The following is a 12,584-nucleotide window of genomic DNA, read 5'->3' on the forward strand; positions in this document are numbered from 1 at the left end:
TTTCCTTAATAAGCTCCAAGTCCAAGTGAGGACAGGACGGTGGTACTCCTTCTGCTGGAGGGAGTGCCTTAATGCTTCAGAAATTACCGTGTAATTATTTGGCAATGGTGCATCAGGATTTTGCTTGTGCAGGAATCTTTTATGGCAGTTGACAAAATGCCAGTAAAGAGTATGTAGGATGAGTAGTCACTGGGTGCCAATGTCCATTGGAAGAAGTGAGTTTCCTCTCCCTCCCACCTGGGAGTCCTACTGGAGACCCCAGTCTGTTTCATATCATGTGGGATCTACCTGCAGCCTGTTTCTCCTGGGCTGGGCACGTGCATATTTGTTGTAGGTAAAGTGGGCTGAGCAGAAGGTGTCAGGTGGGGAATAATTACCTGGGCACCTGGGCCAAGTGGTAAGCTTCACCTGCTGGTGGAAACCACCCTGGACTTCTGGGCTCTGGCAAGGGCTCAGGCAGGTGTGCAGAGGCTGCACAAGTCTGTGTAGCTTCCAGGTGGGTGCCTCCTGGCAAGGAGCCTGTACCGTTCCGGGGCAAGCCGTGGGCCATGGGGACATTTGCTGATGCTTGAGTCTTTTTTTCCAGGAGTCTGGTAAACAGCTCAGTGCTCTGATCAGCTCCTTCAGCCACAGTTGCCACTTGACTCCACCATGTCTATGAGGACATTCTGTCTTAACTCCTATGTGCCTTGGTCTCCTCTGGAAAGCAGGGGCAGCAAATAGAACTAGCTTTGTAGAATCTCAGGGAGGAGTAAAGAGTGGTATGAATCTATTATCCCTTATGTGTAGTTGTGGATTCCAGAAACCTAAAATCTAAAAGATTGTGTGTGTGTGTGCACATACATATAACTTATTTAACAGTAAGATTTGACCTGAGCTGAAATGAAGCTATTTTTAGTGGTGTGTGTGTGTGTGTGTTTTGCAGGGTTCACTTTAGTGAATTTCGCTGTTTGGCTGCAGAAATATCAGTTTGCTTGATTGCTTCTAGAGTGCCCCCAGATACTCCTGGTGCATGTCTGATAGCCAGGGTTTGGGGTTGGGGGTGTGGACTGATGTAGATGAAATATGTGGGCAGCCCCACACAGTCAGTGCTCATTTGGCGTTAGGTGAAGCTGTCATGCAACTCACTGATAGAGTTGCATTGCCTGATGTCTGCCTTTTCCTCCAAGGATGTCCGTCTTGACCATGCAGGTGGAGGCCCTTCACCTGCCTGTGAATCTTTTTGGCAAGTACAAACACACATACACACACATTCACACTTTCCCACTTCAACAGAAGGTAGAATGCTCTGTAGCTGTTTGATTTGTGCTTGAAACCTCAAGGAGGGGTCAATACCTGGCCTGGCCCTGGGAAGTCAGCTTCTGAGGTGGGGCTGCCAGGCTTGTGACTGTCTGCAAGAAGAGGACCAGAGGGACCCTCTCTCGACACCACCCTCACTCCTGTGCCTCACCCAGGGCAGTCGTCCTCGTGTGGAAGGACACTGGCAGGTACATGCTGACACTATTTCTCCCATGCTGCCTGGAAGACTGGTCACAGCTAATAAGGAATGCTAGGCCTTCCTTGTCACAGGAGTCCTGTTGGTGTCACACTGCTTTGTGAAGGGGCCTCAGGGTGTGGAACGGCAGGTGCCTGTAAAGGAAGGCAATTAGAAGAATTGGAAGTGAACCACTTGTTCCTTACATATTTATTTTGACTACCCAATAAGACATCTTCTTTGAGAGTTTCCCTCCCTCATGCCAACTTCCTCAAAGAACCCAGTTATCTTCATCTGCACAGTGCTTTGCTTATGCTCTCTGGGTACATTTTCATGCACATTGGAGCAGCTTTTTAAGGAGGCCAGGCACATGGAAAAGATACTGTGCTGATCTCCATGTTTGGGTTCTAAACCTAGCAATGAAGAAAATCCCTGCTTCTGATTATTTATAGCCTACCTTGGTTCAAAATGAGGTGGGGTGCTATTTTTCTTGGATTTCACAGCTTTTGGGTAGGGGGAGCTGAAGCACATAGGAAGCGGTCTAAGGTAGAGAAGTACCCTTGCTGAAGATGACTGGGGGCAAAGGTGGGGCAGGACCCTGATTCCTTTGTGAAATGCAAGGGCCTTGCCTGCTACTCTTCAGCCATGAAATTTATCAGGAAATCTGGCCTCCGTGGGCTGCCGTGTGGAAAGGGAATTGTCTTAGTCTCCTTCTTTGTCGCTGGGACGTAATGCCTGACATCCACAGGTTTAAAGGAGGAAAGGTTTATTCTGGCTCAGTTTGTAAAAGTTTCAGTCTATAGTTAACTGGCTCCAAGGCAGGATGGCATGGAATAGGGGGATAGTGGAGGAAAAGTTGCTTATGGCAACTGGGAAGCAGTGAGATTAAAGGGTGGAGCTGGGAGGGAGATAAACCATCCAGGTCAGACCCCTAGTGACTATCTTTTTCAGCCAGATTCCCAACTCCTAATGCCAAGCCAGCTATAGCATCCCTATGATCCAGTTGTCTTCCACGAGCTTTGCCTCTGAGCACATGAGGCTTTCAGGGGCATTCACATATACACCATAACAGGAATCATCTCTTTGTCCAGAGTATTCATGGTGTGTATGCTACCCAGCATTACTTACTGCCTGACTGACTAGGTTATCACATGGACTGTCATGGTATTACATGATGGTCTGGATGGTATGGTCCATCACTCTTGACATCCTAGAAGCCAGTAGCAACCTTTAGCACCCTACCACCATTTGGAGATAGTCTATAGGTAGAGGTTTCTACCTGCTGGTTCCAGGAGTACTAAGGGAAGCTTGTAGTTTTCAGTAGGCAGTAGGCAGGAAGAAGCAGCTAGCAGGGCCAAGCACGAAATGCTGCACTTGGTTATGTTGTTTTCATCCTGGTTGTGCTACTCACCACCACTGATGATCCCAGCCCAAGCAGCTCTTCTCTCTGAGCCTGTTTTTTTTTCTGTAATATTCAGATAATAACTATACTGAGCCCAGAATGTTGCAAAAAAAAGAGAGAGTAGGTGTTCAGAAAGTGATATCTGATCCTGGATCAGAATCCTTGCTGATGCTTCTTATAATCCTGGTTGGTTACTCTTTACACCTGTTTAATTTCTTGTATTACATGAGTTTGTCCATCTGCAGTTTTGATTTCTCAGGTTTTAATTGCCTGAGGCCACTCATGCCTGAGGTTTAAAAAAAACTAAAATGAAAAATTACAAAAGTAAGAAGTTCTTGCATTTCAAATTGTGCACTACTCTGAATAGTGTGACAAAAGCTCCCACCATCTGTTCTGTCTATTCAGAGCTGATTCATCCCTTTGTCCAGAGTATCCATCCTGTATATGCTACCCACCCTTAGCCACTTCATGGCTGTCTTTGGTATCAGATGGATTGCTGTGGCAGCACAGCGTTTGTGTTGAAGTCACCTTGATTGTATTTAATATTGGCCCCAAGGTACAGGAGCAGTGAAGCTAGCAATTCAGGTATTCCAAAGAGAAGCTACAAATGTACTTAATGTCAAAAGTACAATAAGATATTTTGAGAGAGAGACCCTGTAGGCTTTAACTTTTATCATAGTGTATTAATATAATTTTTCTAGTAATGTTAATATCTTACCATGCCTATTTATAAATTAACCTTTATCATTGTTATTGATAGGAAAAAACATAGTCTAAACAGAGTTTGCTATTATCCAAGACTTTAGGCAGACACAGAGGTCTTGAAATAATTCTTCCATGGACAGCGTTGGGAGCTAGCCCACTTTTTAACTCTCTCCTTCCTCACTCTGGGAGTCTGGATTGGTTAAGGAATTGAGAACTATTAATGGCTTTTATCTGGTGGTTTCATGAGGCTCTTGGGCCTCCATTCCCTGTGTATGAGAAGGGGGCACCTTGGATCCGTTGCTTTGATTTGGGCAACTCTGTAGTTGATCAGGATGGCTACCCTTTGAGGCAGGGTCTGCTCTGAGTTCCCATTTTGTGCATGAGGAAATGAAGACTCAGAGCCAGTCAGTGGTGTAGCAGGGATTTCAGCGAGTCCAGAGCTGAGCTTCTGCAGATCCAGTACCTGAGGTGGCTCTGGACCTAAGTGCAGAACTATAGGTGGCCTGCTTGGAGGCAAGACTCCTGGGGGCTGAGTTTGGCACTGATGATGAGGGTGGTGGCCGAGTTTCCTTTTACCCTCTCCACTGGGGCTGGGGCAGCCACTGGCTCCTGCTTACCTACTATCTGCAGCTTCTACCCGAGGCTTCTAGCCCCCTCTCCTGGCCTTGGTTCCTCCACCGCCACCCCACCCAAGCTGCCCTAATGACAGCCCAGGTGGCAAGTTTCATAGAGGACATCCTCCAGGGAAATAAGAGTCCTTGCTACCAGCCTGGGCCTCAGGTGTGTGCACAGCAGCCCTCCCTGGGGGGTCTGGTGAGCAGGGCCTCCCCTGCCTCCAGCTGTTAGCCAGGAACTGAAAGAGCCATGTGCATCATGTGACTGTGTGTGGTGTATGTTCCTGTGCATGTGTGAAATTGTGCTTGTATAACTGTGTGAGGGTGTAACACATGGCCTGTGTGTGTGTTGGTAACCATGGTGTGTATAGGTGCTGTGTGTCTGAATGTGTGTTTCTGCATGTGGTGGAAGCTGCTGTTCAGGGTGTGGGGTTTGCACAAGGGGCTCGGGAACGTATGTCTGGGTCTCAGGTTACCGCCTGTGCTGGTTGGAACACTCTTTGTAGAACAGAGTTACACACATGTTTAGATAATTAGAACAAAAGCCAAAAGAACAATTCCGTTCAAAGAGATGAAGCCGGAGGTGGGGATCGCCCAGGATTTAAGGGGTGTGTTCTGTCTCCCCAGCTCTCCATGGCCTTCTCCGAGTTTTGATCGCACTATTTAGAGAACCTCTTTGTTGTAGGATAAACTGACATTGGCCTGTGCATTTCTGCTGTGAAGTTTGCTGTGTTCCGGGGCCCACTCGGGACAGCCAGACCATTAGGAGCTGATTAAATGAGCTAATTTTAATTTGTTCAGTGGTTACAGATGCAGAGACCTTTCCATGCCCTTTTCTTGAAGCTCTATTTATTTATTAATTTTTTTCCCCCAAAAGAAAAAAGATCTTCAGGTCTTCTTTCTCCTTTCCCATCCTCCCTTAAAAATAAACATATGAAAGTATTTTTAACAACAACTGGGGCTGAGAAAAGGAGGGTTTGACTATGGTTCTTGGGATTAATCTCCAGGGGTGCGATGGGGTCTCCCATGTCTACAAGCTGGGGGTGGGGTTGCCAGGCTTGGCCCACCTACTGTGGTTGAGCCCAGGGGCCAGATGAGGTTTAATGGGAATGTTGAAGGCTTCAGCCTGCCTCCAGGCCTTCCTAGGTCTGTCCTGTGCTTGCAGCCCCATTTCCTGCTTTGCTTCCTTTCCTTGGTTAATTCGAATTCACCCTGCTGGGTTCATCATAGAGGCTGCTTTTTCTAGGAAGGTCTCTTGTACTCCTGGCACTGTCATCTCCCCTGGTCCCATGAACTTCTCCCCTCAGAGCACACAACACAATGCTTCCACTGTGCCAGCCTTGCTGGATGGGAAGCTCAGAGGACCAGAAGTGGCCTGTGTGGTTCTCCCTGACCCCATGCCTGGAAGGCTGTGAGTAGACCCCAGGCCCCTGCTGAATGACTGGGTGGTGAATGAATGGGTGGGTGGGTGACATCTGCATTTACAAAACCCTGCTAGATCTGCACTGTGGATGTCAGGACAGTGTCCCACCTACTCAAGTCACCAGGAGCCTTATGGGCTCCTGTGCAGCCTCGATTCCTCCCATGCGGTGTGGGCCCAGGCTTTCCTCCCTGATGTGAGGATGTGGTCTGGAGTGGAGGTGGGGAGCCCACACCTGCCCTACTGGCCTGAGCCCTGTCCCCAGGCCCCGCTCTGCTGGGAACCTGCCTGACAGTTGTGTGGAGAGAAGCAAAGGGAAGAAAATTGCGCTGTTAGTTGGCTTTTTACAGCACTTACAGACAAGTGGGCCTTGGGAGTATAATGTGGTGACCTCAAAGGGTGCTGAGCACAGAGGCAGGGATGGTACAGCTGCAGTCAGCTGCCGCCTCAACCCTGCTCCAGCACGCGGTCTCCCTGCTCTTTCCATTTTAGCACCGTCTTTGGCTGTGGCTGGGGCACCGTGGCGGAGCAGCAGGGTTTCTTTCCCTGGAGCCACGCAGGCCTTCAGCCAGTGGTTTCCGAGGCCTGGTTCCCATTTGCTGAGAACTGCTTCCCGCAGACAGCACCCCACCCACCACACCCAGGGGCCTGGTGGACTGTCCCCCACCCTGGGCCGGTGGAGCAGTGACAGGAGCCCCTTGCCGTTTTGCTCTGCAGCCCTCCCTTCAGCCCCATCCCCTCCATCTCTGTGGACTCTGCAGCTGGCAAAGGGAGGCAGGACTTCTGGCACCACCCCTGGGGCCCTCAGCTGGGTCAACATCTGGCCAAAAGGCCCGAGACTTGGCCCTCCTCTCTGTTTCTCCTTCCCATCTGCTCCCCCTCCCTCCCTGAGGCCCTTCCTCTCCCCACTAGCTGGGTTCCCCGCCAAGCACCGCAGCGGGAGCAGCACACCCTCAGCCCATCCTTCCCTGGCCAGCGAGGAGGGGCGGGTGGAGATGCGTCCTGTGGCTGAGGTCACCCGTGGGCCAGTGGGAAGCTCCTCTCCAGCCCTCGCCTGCCCTGCTGCGGGCGCGGGGAACACGGGCTCGGGTTCCTGCCCTCTTGGCATCAGCCAGCCTGCCCCGGGGCGCCCCTGTGAGCAGGAGGAGAGGTAAGTGGAGGGCGGGGAGGTGATGAGGGGGTGGCCATGCTGAAACGGGGGAAGAATGCATAAAACAGGCTGGTGTCTGCGCAGGAACGCCAGGAGTCCCTCAGAGGCTCCCGGCTCTCTGAGAACAGTGTTTGTTCAGAGTGCAGCAAATCCAGAAGGAAGGAAATGGTTTTCCTGGAAGGAGAGAGGAGAAGCGAGGGGATGGGCTGCCTGGGTGGCACTGGTGGCCCAGTGTTAGGCCTTTGTCTGCTGGCCTTGCGGCATGGGAATGGGACAGGCCTCCTGGGTCTGGCCCTCTCTCGTTTCTCCCCTTCCTTTTCTCCCTGCCACCCCCTCCAGGCCTTCCACTGGCCTATGGTCCATTCTTGTGAGGGTCCCTGGCTTGCACCCCTCATGACCTGTGTGCCCACAAGCTGGGAGGCCCCTGAGTGTTGCTTGTCCCCAGGCCTCTTGGTTTCCACACACTGCTGAGCCTCCTGTCCCCTCCTTCACCCTTGACGTCTGTCCCACTTCCTGCACTGTGGTTCGTGGCCAGCAGGGAGGCTGCCTGAGTGCTGGCTTCTGGGCCTGACCTACCACCAGCAAAGCCATCACGTCTCAGGTATTGATCCCCTCCCTGGTCAGAGAGGTGGCATGCCAAGGAGACAGGGAGGTCGGCCTTTCGACTGGGATTCCTGACGCACCCCAAGGGACTAGGATGGAGGTGCAGTGGGGGAGTGGAAAGTCACTTGTTCTTCTTGGAAAGGAACTGGGGAGCTTCTTTCTGTTTATGTCGTAACCAGGCTACCGAGATGGCAAACTTCGGTTCTGCAATTACACAGCGTTTCAGAAGCAAATTGATAGGATAACGTGTTATTATTGGCTACTGGGTTAATAGCTATTTTGGCAGGAGTACCAATCCTGTGTGGTGTTGCTGGCACAAGCGTTAAGAATGGCACCGTGGGATAGAGAGGAATGGTGGGTGCGTCTTGGACGGAGCAGCAGACTCGGAGGACCCCAGGGTCCTCGCTCCCTTGCCAGTGCTTGCTTGGACGAAACTCAGCCCTGATGAGATGTTACGGAAACTAAGACCAGAGAGGTTGGGCGATCGGCATTGGGTCACACAGTGAGTTGATGCTGGACTTGGATTTTGAGTCCCCCTAGGGTTTGGGGTCATAGCTTGGCCTGTGCTCTCTGAAGGTGGGGCAGAAGCCTTCATCTGAGCACCACGTGGCCATCTCAGAAAATGTAACCATGTAAATGCTGGCTCCAGCTCCAGGATGTCTGCTCCTGCTGGTCCCCTGCCTCGAGTGCTCTTCCCCCAGGTCCTGCCTTGGCTCCTTCCTCGCTGAGTTTAGGTATCTACTCAGGTGTTACCTTGTCACTTGTCCAGAGTAGCACTTCAGTCTACTCTTTTTCTTCTCCTTGTGTTTCTGTTCCACCACCTGACTTAGTATGTATTAATTTACTGAATTCTTTGGAAGGAGGGTTTGTCTGCTCCCTGAGCTGTAAGCACTGTGCAGACAAGGGCTTTCTTGTGTTTTACGCTGTCCCCAGAGCCTGGGGCAGGGCTGGTAGAGTGGGCAGTTACTAATTTGCATGGAATAAATAAAGGACTATAAACTGCAATGTCATTTTTAAAAATGGCTACCAGGTAACCGGTGACTCACTAAATATCTTTCCTCTTTGGGGATGATTGGAATCAAAGGTCCTGTTATTTCTGTCCCTAACAGGTGAGCAGAATCACTCACTCCCTTAGGGCCCTGGATGGCATCATTTTTTCTTGCAAACTAAGAGAGCTTAGAAAGGAATGAGTTACCCACCACTGGAAAGGACCAAACCTCCCTGTGGGAGGGATGTGAGTGACCTATGGTGGGGAACCCTTGCGGGGTTCCTCTAAATTGGGGTTCTGTGTTAAGACACGGAGTTATGGAGCTGGGGTCAGCTTTCTGTTTTATACAACAGGAGCTGCAGTGGTGTGGGCTGGAGGCAGAGTTAAGATGCTCCCAGGAAGGGTAACTGGGACCAGGGCACAGTCACCAGGGGCAGAGCACTGGGATGAGCCAGAAGCTCTCATTTTGGCTCCAACTGAGCATTTCCCACGCTTTAGGGGCTGGGCCAGACTGCTAACCTGGGTAATCTGATTTAATTCTCGCCATGACCTGGAGGCGTGGAGGTATTCTCTTCCCATTTTTGGTTTGATGAGGCTTTTGAGGCTCAGTAATATATCCTACTTCACACAGCTGGTCAGTAGTGGAGCTGAGATTCCAACCCAGGCCTTTGGGCTTCACTGGATCTGTTCTTGATGTTCTAGAATGCAACCCCAATGAGGCAGGGCTTTGCTGGTTGGCATGTTGCTGCCCTGATGCTGGAACTAGAGCCAGGTGTCGAGTAGGTGCTCTGTAAATACCGGGAGAGTCATGGGTGACTGTTGGGATGGATGCATGTAAGCAGCATCCTAAAAGTGTTGGATGCACTATGCTCCTCACTTTTCTGTTGGTCCATCAGCAGGAGGGCAGAAACCCTGGCTGGGCAGTGGGACACCCACTTGCCCTAGAACGGCCTTTCTTCCAGAAAACCTTGCCAGGACACTGCTTGTTCCGTGTGTTATCGGTGCTGATTAGTAAGTCAGGTGTTTTCTGGGGCGTTTTGGAGGATCCTTGTAGGGATGACACACACGCATATGTGTAGATGTGTGTGAGTGTGCATACACACACTTGTTGTGGGCAGGGAGCATCCAGCTGAGGGGTGTTTTATCAGGTCCCCACCCTCACCCTAGCCCCAGGTCATTGCTGAGTCTGTCTCTTTAAAAGCAAGGAGTCTTAGATTATTGTCTTGTGAAATCTATGTTTATTCTCCTTCTGTATGAACAAATGGAAGCCCCTGTCACCTTTTTTTACTGCCATTTCTGAAGGGAGTCAGGTGAGGCCAGGGAACTGCTCTGTCTGTCTGCCTCCATCTGAGCCTCTGAACATACCCTTGCTATTTCTCATATCAAGAGACTCTTTCACATAAAACATTTCACTGAAACTGCACTGACCCCACAGCCATAGTGCATGGGGTCTCTGCCAAGGGGCAGCAACGCCGGGCTCGGGTTGTGAAGGAGAATGGCCAAAGGGTCCTTAACTCCTCAGTCCCTCCCCTCCCCATCCTGTAATGTCTAGGCTTCCATATTCCAGGGCCCCCTCAAGTGGCTCTTTGCTTCTTCTTTGTAGTTAAATTCATTCATTCATTCATTCATTCATGCACATTGTTAAATGCATTCTTTGGACCAAGTCCAGGATTTAAATATTTTATCCATCCATCTATCCATCTACCCTGTCCATCAAACATTTAAATCTGGACACCTGTGGGTTTCCCTGGCTCTAAAACTTCAGTCTATCCAAGTTGTTTGCAGGCAGTTTAAAGCCAGGAACACCTATGGAGGGATCTTAGGAGAAGATGAGAAGTCTAAGTGAAGTGCTGTATAGATGCAGTGCTGAATGGAGGAATGAGTAATGTTCAGATCATTCCCGGCCTTCACCTGACTCTGGCCGATGCTCTAAGTAGCCACATATTCAGTGTTCCACTCAGCAGTCTCCTCTGTACTCGGCACTGACGTAAGCTGGTAATCAGCGAGGCGCAGAAGAGCTGACCTATGGCTGAGGACCCAGCACCACCCCAAGGGATGTTGTTTGCCTGCCCTGGACTAAGGATGGTTTTCCCATCCCCAGTGTATCTAGGTAGAGGTACCAGTACTCACGAGGTGGACATGTAGTTTCCACAACTGATGTACAGCATCCTGGGTAATCTGTTTCCTTCAGTGAGGTGTCTCTTGGATTACTTGCTTGCATTATGTCATTCTATCCAGTCTGCTCTTGTGTGAATATGTATGTTGAGGCGTGTTTCCCATAAATCCACTGACGCTAAAATTTTATGCAGAATTGGATTGTGCGTCCCTAAAAGAGACCTAGGAACTCCACAGGAAGCCGTGCTCCAGCCCTACTTAATAAAAGGATAGAAAGGATACAGAATTTTTAAAAAGTAGGAAATTAATAGCAGTTAATATATTACATATTGTTATTTTAGAGGCAGTTGTTCAGATTACAAGATTTAGGCATAAAAAATGATGAAACAATGAAATTACAAACTGGTACAACTTACAGAGATTAGTAATATATATATATATATATTACTTGCATGTATATGTGTGCCTATAACATATAATCTTTTCCTTTCTTTGTTTTCTCCTTTCTCCTATTCTAGTTGTTCTTTGTAGTTTCTTTCCCTTTCATTTTGACAATATCTATCATTATTTGTTGTACATTTTGGATCTTAATACTCTTTCGGATTTTTCTTTTTTATGCTAGGGAGACAATACAATATTTACACATGTGAGTTTGACTTATTTCATTTATGAGTACGGTCTCAAGTTGCAGCCATTTACCAATAAAAGCCTCAAGTTTATCCTTCTTTATAGCTGAGTAATACTCCATTGTATAAAAATACCACATCTTTTTTAATTGTTCCATAGTTGATTTGTTTTCCTCTGTCCTCTAGGCTGTGAATGCCTTAGTAGCCACCGCATCCCAGCATCACCCCTGGCCAGAGGAGGGAAGTGGGCTGGGCCTGCAGGGAGGAGAAGTACAGGCGAGGGGGGACAGGGCCACAGAGTTCTGCTGGATTCCGTCTTGGGGCAGGTACTCCCCTTCAGACTTCAGGGTCCTTAGTACCCCCTAATGCACAATCAGTAACTAGCTGGGTTGGCCCAGAGATCTCTTTCAACCTGTTGGCCTCAGTTTCCTCCTTAGTAAAATATATCAAGTAGAAGGATTCTGTGTTGTTTCAATGCATTAAAAGGAGGAGGACATTGAAGACTGACTAGTGATACAAGTATTTAAATAAATGTATATTGTGAAAGGCTTGGCACAAAGTAGGTGCTCAGGAAATGTAGTTTACAGTAATGATAGTTTTCAAGGCCATTCATGAGCACAGGCACAATGTGGGCAGAGATGGGGTCCTGGTTACAGTGTACGGAGGTGATGGCCCTTGGGACTCATACAGAAAATGGGTGGGACAGGAGGCCTAGACAAGGACAATAAGCAGTTACAGGGAGGTGCCAGGAGTTTATAGTCATAGCCGCAATGCCTGGAACTTTAGGTGCCAAACCCCACAGTTGGAAACTGAGTCAAGGGAACACAGGTGGTATGACTGTCATGAAAGGTCAGCCATCGACATGGCCTCCTCCTTCTCATGGCGGACCTGACCAGGCTGCTGTCCCTGAGCCCACAGCCTCCCTCAGCCTGGCACGGCACTTCCCTCTCCTCTCCACTGTGGGCAGGGCTGGGGTGGTCTTCATCATGAAGTCCTGACGGTTCAGCAACAGAGCCCACGATGGCAATTTTTCTGGAGGCGGAAACATGAAAATCCAGGGAAAAATGGAAATTTTTCTCTGCTGAGTTGTAAACTGACTGAGTGTAAATAGTGAGCAGCTCTTAGCCTGGCTGCACACTGGTACCAGCGCATCCTTGAAGCCCCAGGGTGCCTGCCCTCCCGCTGGTGCCCTGCTCTCCTGCCTGCCTCCAGCCAGGGGTGATGTTGGATGCAGTGGCTACTAAGGCACCCACAGCCTGGAGGGGAGACGAGAATAAAGCAAAAGTCAGGCCAGAGAAGGGCTTCGCAGGCCTCTTTTAGGATGCACAGCCCGACTTTAAGCAGCAAAAATGTATCGTGAGTGCATCAGTATCATTTCAGGGCTATGCTCAGGTGGGTGGCATTGTTAAGCCTATAGCACTTTCTTTCCTTTGGTTTTTTCAGACAGGGTCTCACTGCATGTACTCGTGGTCTTGGTATTCCTCAAC

At 49.5% G+C, this 12,584-nt stretch overlaps 1 protein-coding gene across 2 annotated transcripts in view; it reads left to right on the top strand.

Annotated features, from left to right (window-relative positions):
- The window catches only part of Znf423 (zinc finger protein 423), a 316,073-nt gene that overhangs the window by 148,900 nt on the left and 154,589 nt on the right, over positions 1-12,584 (top strand). Inside the window, exon 1 of one of the 2 annotated variants that reach the window (XM_013141456.3) lies at positions 6,370-6,765. The exons of the other annotated variant lie outside the window; for it this stretch is intronic. The gene's annotated coding sequence lies outside the window, so the exon portion shown is untranslated. Of the gene's footprint in view, positions 1-6,369; positions 6,766-12,584 lie in introns of those variants that run through there. 2 annotated transcript variants of the gene reach the window in all.

This window comes from Cavia porcellus, unplaced genomic scaffold (assembly GCF_034190915.1).
Source record: "Cavia porcellus strain 051 isolate PalLab524CR breed Dunkin Hartley unplaced genomic scaffold, mCavPor4.1 scaffold_4, whole genome shotgun sequence".
Taxonomy (NCBI): domain Eukaryota; kingdom Metazoa; phylum Chordata; class Mammalia; order Rodentia; family Caviidae; genus Cavia; species Cavia porcellus.